This window comes from Bison bison, unplaced genomic scaffold, assembly GCF_000754665.1.
Source record: "Bison bison bison isolate TAMUID 2011002044 unplaced genomic scaffold, Bison_UMD1.0 scf7180017864239, whole genome shotgun sequence".
Lineage (NCBI taxonomy): Eukaryota > Metazoa > Chordata > Mammalia > Artiodactyla > Bovidae > Bison > Bison bison.
The window spans coordinates 6,577,302-6,586,754 of NW_011494811.1; the positions used below are offsets into that span (position 1 = coordinate 6,577,302).

Consider the following 9,453-nt stretch of genomic DNA (forward strand, 5'->3'; position numbering starts at 1 on the left):
GCGCGCGGTGAGGGGAGATGAGCGGCGATGGGGGCGCTGCGGACCGCTCCGGCTTCGGGTGGCTCGGACTCCGGCGGTCCTCCGGGAGGCGGAGGCTGGCCGGGGGAGCCGGGCGGAGGCCGGGCAGGTGGCCCGGGGCTCGGAGGCTGATTGGCAGGTGCGGGAGTGGGTGGGGAAGGCGGGGGCTGGGCCTGGCGCTGCGGGAGGCTGCGGCCCCGCCTCTCCGCCCCCGCCGCGGGACTATCTGGTCCCGGCAGCAGCGATGTCCCCGGCAGGAATGTCCCTCCTCAGATAATGTTATTTATATCTCTGGGCGGGTCCGCGGCTCGGCAGCACCAGGCGCCCGGCGGCCGCTGTGCCAGGAGCCCCGCGCTGCCCTCCTCCCCCTGCGCCGCCGCCACTGCACCCCCGGGCTCGGGTGGCCGCCGCTACAGCCCCAGCGCAGGTGAGTCCCGGGAGGGCCCCGCGGCCGGAGGAAGCTGGGTGCGGGTGCGGATGCGCGAGGCTGGGGCGCGCGGCGCGAGCGCTGAGGAGGCGCTGGGCCCAGGGGGCGCGTGACGCACGGCGCCCAGGGGACCGGGTGGGGGCCCAGCCCTGGGTGCCGGGCGTAGAGCCCGCGGGAGGCCCTGGCGGCTGCGGCAGAGATCGCCCCGGGGCGCGGGAATCCGCGTGGGTTTCGGAGGCGCTTAGCTAGCTGGGCGCTTGCTTTGGAGATCCAGATCCTGGAGCATCGCCCGGGGGCGCTGGGAGGGCGGTGAGCGGGATGAGTGTTCTGGTCCCGGGGCTGCCTCCCCCAGAACCTTGGCATGGGGACGAAGAGGGTTCTGCCTTTAGCCTGTCCGACCTCCCCACTCCCTTCTCTGCTGGGTGTCTCAGCCTGGGGCTGCTCAGATTCCCTTCTGGGGAACTTGTCTGCGCGCTGCTGGTAGCTCCGCGCTCAGGCTGGGAGAGAAGGGCAGCGGAAGGGCCCGGGAAACGAAGCGGAGTGGCCGGGTGCAGCCCCAAGGAGAGGAGCTCAGCGTGCCCCAAGCCATTCTCCAAGGACCCTTACCCTTCCACTCCTAAAGAGTTTCACTCCTCCAAGCTGCTACATACTACAGTCACTCGCCTCACCAGTTTCTCTTTCTCCAACAACTTGGCCCTGAGAAACAGCAGAAAGTGGGAGAAATTAACAGCGTTAAAACAATCCCCAACTTCCACCAACTCGCCCAGACTTCCAAGGGTGGGGAAGTAGCGACGGGCTTGAGTACCGTTTCCGTGACAACGAGCCCCAGGTAGGGTTCTTGATTTTCAGCCTATTAATATCCAAACCACTGTTTTCAGTGAGCAATTAGAGGCGCCAGGAGTTAATAATAACACGTTGAAGGAAAATGAAAAGAAGCCATAGTTTAGTTTCTTAGATGCTTCAGATGGGAGTGGTAGTGGTGGATGTCTAGTGACAGTATTTTTGCACCCAGAACTCCTGTGCCGAGAGTCTAGGCTGTCACTTCTAGGTAGGAGGCAGCCGTGCGAGACCCACAGCGGTGAGTTAGTCACGATCTATATACTTCAGTTCCTAAGGGAAGTGATTCAGGTGGCTCTTGAATGAGAGGAGTCTGCAAATCAGAAATTTTAGGCATCTGTATACTATCTGCTACCAGATTCTTCGTTTCACAGATGGTACCAAATTTTATTCTAGAATTCCCTCTTTAATCACCCTCTGATCCTGTGACCTAGAGCAGGTCATTTCCTATTCCAGTGTCAGACTTTAACTCTTTTGCTAGGAGACCTGGATTCCAGAATGTCTTGGGCAACTCTTTTTTTTTTTGTAAATGCAAAATATTTAAGAGTGCTGAATGCTCAGTACCCAGCACAGCTAGGCTTGTACTTGCCCAAAGGCTGTGGGCTAATTAGAAAAAGGAATATTAAGATCACACTGAAGAAAAGCCCACCAGCCTTGAGACCACCACTTCTCAGCAGTGGGTCATTTACACAGAACTTTATCACACCCTGAAGTTAAGTATAGCTGAAAGACATCAGCCCTACACTAAAAAAAGGTGGCCTTTAGACACCCCCACCCCTTAGCTCTTGCCCTTGCTTTATAGGTGGTCCAGTCACAATGACTGGGGATGAGCCAGCCCTGTTAATCCCAATTCTCGGAAGACTCAGTCCGCTTGTGGAATTGAAAGCACCCCAGACCTTCCAGGCATCCAGGACGGGCCTGGGTGTACAGGCGTATCAAGTTTTCCTGAGTGGCTTGCTCTGCTGAGAGCTGGAATACCGCCTTTTGCTCTGGTCATCGCTTCTTCCAAGTGAAGGCGTCTTTTAGCAGAACGCCTGCTAGATGGTTAGCTTCAGGGTAGGTAAAGGTTGGCCGGAGGCAGACTCCCACCTGGGATCCTATATGACAAACTAAAAATGACTGTTTTAGGCAAACTAGCTGTGAATGAAAGTGTTGAACTAAATTAAAAATCTGACGAATCTGCCACAGTTCTGGACATAGGCTGTTTTTAGTAAATAAAAGTAATGGACTTTTTTTTTTTCTTCTTCTATTTTTTTACATACCAAACCAATGCCTAACCCAGTACCTGGCTGTGGTGGACACTCAGTTAATCTTTGCTGAATGAATGAGAGAATGAGTAAATGAACGCTCAGACTTTTCTTTATATTATCCTACTCAGTTGTCACTCTGCGAGGTAGCTCTTATTATCAGCATTTTACAAGTGAGGAAATAGGTTCAAGGAGATTAAATAGTTTGCCTCACATCACACAGCTGATGGGTGGTGGGGCTGGGATTCAGACTCAGCTGGTCAACCTTCTTTTTGAGGTTTGGCAGTCAGCAGTGGATATAGAAGTACAAGGTGGAAAGAGCTGGTTGTAGGGTTGTCTCTTAGCTTCATAGTCTTTCACTCTCCCCTTGGGTGATAATTCTGCATATATCAGAGAAGCTTTAAAAATATTGCTGAAGGGCCGGGCCACCTCCCGGACTGTTCCCGCCAGTGCCCCCTTCCCCGTGGCAAGCCACCACTGACTTGTCCTCCACAGGAGATCCTCCAACCCTAGCAGGATGAAGCTTGCTATTCTGAACCAAACCTGCAAAGCCCCCAAGGTTCACTTTCAAATCACATGGGTTATTTCTCTCACACGGTGGCCACTTTCCAGAAGATCTGTTTTGCAGGAACAAAATAATCATGAATGTCAGTCAATACTTTGAGGAAGAGCAGGTATCAGTGTTAAAATAAGCTATTTACGTTTTGTTGTAAAAATATATATATTGCTGAAGGTATTGGAGACTCACTTGCTCAGAGGTATTTAGCCATGCCCATTATGTGCCCGTCATTGTTTCAAGGACAGAACTGTAAATTTTGGCAGTAGTCAAAGCATGGATTTTTTTTGAAAACAGATTTTCCTTTCAGTCGTGGACGTGGCCAGGAGGGCTTGATGATGCATGGGGACAGGGTGATAGGACAGAAGATAATTATAAAAAATTCATGAGGCAACGCTGTTGGACTGGGAAGGGACCTCGGAGGTCACTGAGTCTAGCCTTCTATTTGTGTAGCTGTTTGCTTAAAGGTGAGACCCAACGGTGATGTAACTGATGATTTATGTGCAGTGGTGGTACGGACCTTTCCTGCTTCTTATCATTTTAGCCTGTTTCTTTGCTTTCTCCCTCTCAAGGCCAGTATTGGGTTTATTTCCTGAAGTTCTGCCTAATATTAAACCACTGCCATTTTCTTTCCTTTGAGAGAGATTGTGAGAGGGTATATTTTCATGTCCAGTACTTCCATCCTAGTAAAATCTTTAAAAGGTATTGGAGATAGGATAGAAAACATGAAGGGGCATTCAACTCTAAACTGCTCCATAACCTTCCCATTGCCTGTTAGGTGTACAGATGTATGCGTTTTGGCACAATAGGTGTTAATATCTTGATACAGATTTTAAGACAAATAATTATGTAGCATTTCTGGAGCAGTGGAGAAGGAAAAGACTTTAGAGAGTTATTGGGACTGTCAAATACCTGTTTTAATCTAAACCCAGTCACTAAATTGCTCTTGAAGTATGTTGTTCCAAATTTCAAAATCAAACACAAAATTATACTCTGTCCAAGACCTGAAATGGTAGGAAATGTGACCAGCGGGAAGTTTAGAATGATATAAAGTACATTTCTTCATAATTTTTAAAATAACCTTGACCTGCAGATTAACATTTATCAATTGACTTGGGAGGATCAAGGATGAAAGTAACTCTGCTGTGTGGGCTGATGAGAAATTTAGTTTTAGAATGAGGACTGGCAGGGAAGTTCATGGATACTGGGTGCTGAAATCATATGGATATGACTAGTTGAAAATTACCATGGAAAGAAATATTTTATCTTAAAAGTAGTTTATATCGACTTAGTTTTTTTTTTTTTTTTTTTTTACAGACAGCTGTTCAGTTACTCCTCTGCTTTAGATAAGAAATCTGGAGAGAAAGAGTAAATGCGGTGATCTGTGTGCCAGAATCATCATGTAGCATTTGCTGGGTTTATCACAGAGAGGCAGTTTTCCCTCTAACACCCCCAGAGGTGAAGGTTACCTGGTTTTCAGAGATAGAGATGGTGATTGAGCGAAGGTGTAGGAGGCAGTCAGGAGAATTCACTATCAGGTCTGGCTGCACTCACTGAATTGTCAACTCCCCTTGGTAAATATTTAGAAAATGTCATAGCGTGTTTCCCTTTGTTGCTGTGCTTATTTCTTAACTCACAAGCCAGGCACTCCACCTTCTTCCATTTTCATCCAGCCTTAGCTGACTATCAAACCACCAGGGGATTCCGAGCCTTCCAGCTCGCAGTCTTAGAGAGGGTCATAGACAGAAATGCCTGCTCAGTGGATTGTTATCTAGCTAGCTTATGACATTCCCAGGCCTCCTTTTCATTTTTCTTTTGCCTTTTCCTGGTAACTAGAGATATTACGAAGCTGTCGTGTCTTCCTATCTCAGCGAGGCCTTTTCAGGCTTTGCCATAATGTTTAATTTCTACATTATACCTGTGCAGACCTGGCCAAGGGTATAATTACAAGGGCAATTAAAACCCAGGCACATATCATGTTAGCAGTGGGGGCAAAAGTGGGGCTTCCTTTCTTCTTTTCATTTGAATGCTATAAATTTAGCAACTGAAAAGGTACAGGGCTAAAAAAAAAAAAGACTTTGTGATGAACTGGGCTCAGATCATCCAGGATATTTATGAAAAGAATAACAGGGCATCTTGACAGCTAAAGAACAATAGTTGCTTTGAATTATGTTCAGCTCAAGACTTTCCTCCATCAAGAAAAGGAGAAACTTGGATAATCCTGAAAATAGGTTGAAAATCATTTCCATTTATACCAGATGTAAATATGAGTATGGCTCACTTGAGAATTCAAGGCACCTCAAAATGAAGCATACCTTGAAGACATAACTTACGAGGACCAGAAAGAGACTTCTAGCCTCATTCTGTCCCTCTGCTCACTTCCGGCCTGTTTCCAGCAGCCCCTTTGTTGTTGTTGTTAAGTTGCTCAGTCATGTCCGACTCTTTTTCAACCCCATGGACTGCAGCACACCAGGCTTCCCTGTCCTTTACCATCTCCTGGAGCTTGCTCAAGCTCATGTCCATTGATTTGGTGACCCCATCCGACTGTATCATCCTCTGTCCTCCTCTTCTTTTCCAGCCATCAGTCTTTCCCAGCATCAGGGTCTTTTTTTTATTAATTGAAGGATAATTGCTTTACAGAATTTTGTGGTTTTCGGTCAGACATCAACATGAATCAGCCACAGGCACACCCATGTCCCCTCCCTCCCAAACCTCCCTCCCCTTCATCAGGGTCTTTTTTTAATGAGTTGGTGCTTCGCATCAGGTCGCCAAAGTTTTGGAGCTTCAGTTTCAGCATCAGTCCTTCTGATGAATATTCAGGATGGATTTCCTTTAGGATTGACTGATTTGATCTCCTTGCTGTCCATAGGACTCTCAAGAATCTTCTCCAACACCACAGTTCAAAAGCATCAATTCTGTGCTCAGTGTTCTTTATGGTCCAACTCTCACATCCATACATGACTACTGGAATATCATAACTTTGACTAGATGGACCTTTGTTGACAAAGTAATGTCTCTGCTTTTTAATATGCTGTCTAGGTTGGTCATAGCTTTTCTTCCAAGGAGCAAGTGTCTTTTAATTTCATGGCTGCAGTCACCATCTGCAGGGATTTTGGAGCCCAAGAAAATAAAGTCTCTCACTGTTTCCATTGTTTCCCCATCTATTTGCCATGAAGTGATGGAATTGGATGCCATGATCTTAGTTTTTTGAATGTTGAGTTTTAACCCAGCTTTTTCACTCTCCTCTTTCACTTTCATCAAGAGGCTCTTTAATTCCTCTTTGCTTTCTGCCATAAGGGTGGTATCATCTGCATATCTGAGGGTATTGATACTTCTCACAGCAATTTTGATTCCAGCTTGTGCTTCATCCAGTCCAGCATTTTTCATGATGTACTCTGCGTATAAGTTAAATAAGCAGGGTGACAACATACAGGATTGACCTACTCCTTTCCCAATTTGGAACCAGTTCATTGTTCCATGTCCGATTCTAACTGTTGCTTCTTGACATACATACAGATTTCTCAGGAGGCAGGTAAGGTGGTCGGAGAAGGCAATGGCACCCCACTCCAGTACTCTTGCCTGGAAAATCCATGGACAGAGGAGCCTGGTAGACTGCAGTCCATGGGGTCGCTAAGTGTCGGGAACGACTGAGCGACTTCACTTTCACTTTTCACATTCATGCATTGGAGAAGGAAATGGCAACCCACTCCAGTGTTCTTGCCTGGAGAATCCCAGGGACGGGGAAGCCTGGTGGGCTGCCATCTCTGGGGTCGCACAGAGTCGGACATGACTGAAGCGACTTAGCAGCAGCAACAGCAGGTAAGGTGGTCTGGTATTCCCATCTCTTGAAGAGTTTTCCACAGTTTGTTGTGATCCACACAGTCAAAGGCTTTAGTATAGTCAATGAAGCAGAAGTAGATGCTTTTCTGGAATTCTTTTGCCTTTTCTATGATCCAACAGGTGTTGGCAATTTGATCTCTGGTTCCTTTGCCTTTCTAAATCCAGCTTGAACATTTGGGAGTTCTTGGTTCTGTTGAAGCCCCTTAGAAGTGTTCAGTCAGTTTCACCTTCATGACTATTTCCTTCAGGGTGAAAGAGTTAGAAAAGGCCTTTCATAATACTGACTCCAAGCCTTAGAGCTGGAAAGGCCTGAGAGAGCCACCTGAGAAATATTTAGAAAGAGCAGATGTTGGATACCTACTGTATGCATTACCCTGTCATATCCTGAGGACATAAAAAGGTGTCCAGTGGAGACTCACTGGTCTGGTGGGGAAAGGACTTGCAAACAGTGATTCTACAGGATGCCTGAGAAATAGCCCCACTGGGGAAGAGTCTGATTCAGGCTGGAGAGTGTCTGGGGTTTTCCTGATGGAAGAAGGGAGAATGGGCACGGGTGGGACCCTAGCACATAGCCTATCAGAGACGTGTAATAGAGTGTGATTAGATTAGAAGAGGAGTAGTTCTCTGTGTCTGGAGTAGAGACCACAGTCCACGAATGGGCTAGATATATGACCCTAAAGATGGTATAAGTTTAGTGTGTGAAGAAGTTGAACCATTGAAGGTTCAAGTTGAAATCAATAAACGTTTTGAGCAGAGGAGAGACCTGATCAGATCCTTGTTTAGACAGAGCTCACTGGCGGCAGCAAAGGGAATGTGAACTAAGATCAGCCAGTACAAGATGATGACCACACATAATATACAGTTCACTTAGTTTTCAGGAGACCTTTGTTAAGTGTGTTGCTTCATTTTATTCTACAATGACCATGTGACAAAACAGGGAACAAACAGTCAAGGAAACAGGATCAGAAACATACAAGGGCTTGTCCAAAATCCCTAAATTTGTGGTAGAACTTGACTTCAGTCAGTTTCCTTATTTCAAGGCTGGGACTTTGTCCAGATCTTCTCAGTGGAATAGTTGAATATTCTGGGCCTTCTGGTTGAGATAATAATTGCTTTCTTTCTCCTGCAGAACTTTTAGTCTAAGTTCTTTGTTCCTGGAGAAAAGGAGAAGAAAAGTTGTTACCGTATTTACTCTTTAGCCACAAAACCTTAAGAGTAGCCCTTTAGCTTCTACACAGATGATATTACAAAGTAGTGTCAAGCATACATGTGGATTCCCAGCATGCTATAGCTAAGTGATGGATTTATATGTCTAATAATTGATGTTTTGGCTTCTTCAGTCTCTTACCCCAAATTTACTGGGTGTTATTATGCATATGTCTCATTTTGGGCTTCAGGAACCTCTTTTTGTCCAGTGATCCTGTGTGCCTTGATTTGTGCTTACTTCAGTCTTCAACAAATACTTAATGAGCTCTCATTTACTTGCCAGTGATATTTTAGGCCCAGGGGATACAGCAGTGAAGATGGTAAAAATAGTCTGACATCATGGAGCGCCTTCTAGTTAGGTGAGACAGGTACTAAACAACAACAAACCACAGATGAACGTCTATCATAATTTAGGTGATAAACAAGGAAAAATAGTGTGAAGAGAAAGAGAGGGAGGTGATTCTACTAGTTGATGTAGGATGGCTGGGAAGGGCCTCTCTGAATTTTCCATCAAGTTGAGACCCAAGTGGAACAAAGAAGAGGAATGAGGATGTTTGGGGGGGAAGAGATTCAGGTCGAGCAGGAAGGTCCAGAGATGGGTGTCACTGCGATGTCCATGGAGTGGCAGGAAGCCGGTATGACTGGAGCGGAGGGAGCCAGAGGGGAGCACAGGATGTAATGCTGGGGAGGAAATGGGTCTGGATCATGCAGGCTTTGTAGCCAGGTGACAACTTTGGGTTTCAGCCCTACAATTGGAAGTCACAGGAAGTTGTGGGCAGGGAGTGACTCGTTCATATTGGTGTTTTAGGAGAATTTTTCTGGCTGTCCTGTGGAAGATTGATTGTAGGGGAGTGAAATGAAAGCTACTGCAAGTGGTCCAGGGTAGAGATGTAGACCCAGTGTGATGGTGGAGGGGGTGGAGAGATGCAGCTGGCTTCTGGATGAATCAGTTAGGTAGAGTTGATGGAACTTGGATACAGAAGATGGGAGAAAAAGAATAAGTCAAGGATGATTCAACTGGTTTTGATCTGAGCTACTAGAAGAATGACACCACCCTTATGGCAGAAAGTGAAAGGAACTAAAAAGCCTCTTGATGAAAGTGAAACAGGAGAGTGAAAAAGTTGGCTTAAAGCTCAACATTCAGAAAATGAAGATCATGAGATCTGGTCCCATCACTTAATGGGAAATAGATGGGGAAACAGTGTCAGACTTTATTTTTGGGGGCTCCAAAATCACTGCAGATGGTGACTGCAGCCATGAAATTAAAAGATGCTTACTCCTTGGAAGGAAAGTTATGACCAACCTAGATAGCATATTCAAAA

The 9,453-nt window shown here is 46.3% G+C and overlaps 1 protein-coding gene across 1 annotated transcript in view; it reads left to right on the forward strand.

The window, feature by feature from the left end:
• The first annotated feature begins 347 nt into the window (after nt 1-347).
• Nucleotides 348-9,453, forward strand: part of SPTB (spectrin, beta, erythrocytic) — a 132,936-nt gene continuing 123,830 nt past the window's right edge. Inside the window, 1 exon segment of the mRNA XM_010846823.1 lies at nt 348-445. The gene's annotated coding sequence lies outside the window, so the exon portion shown is untranslated.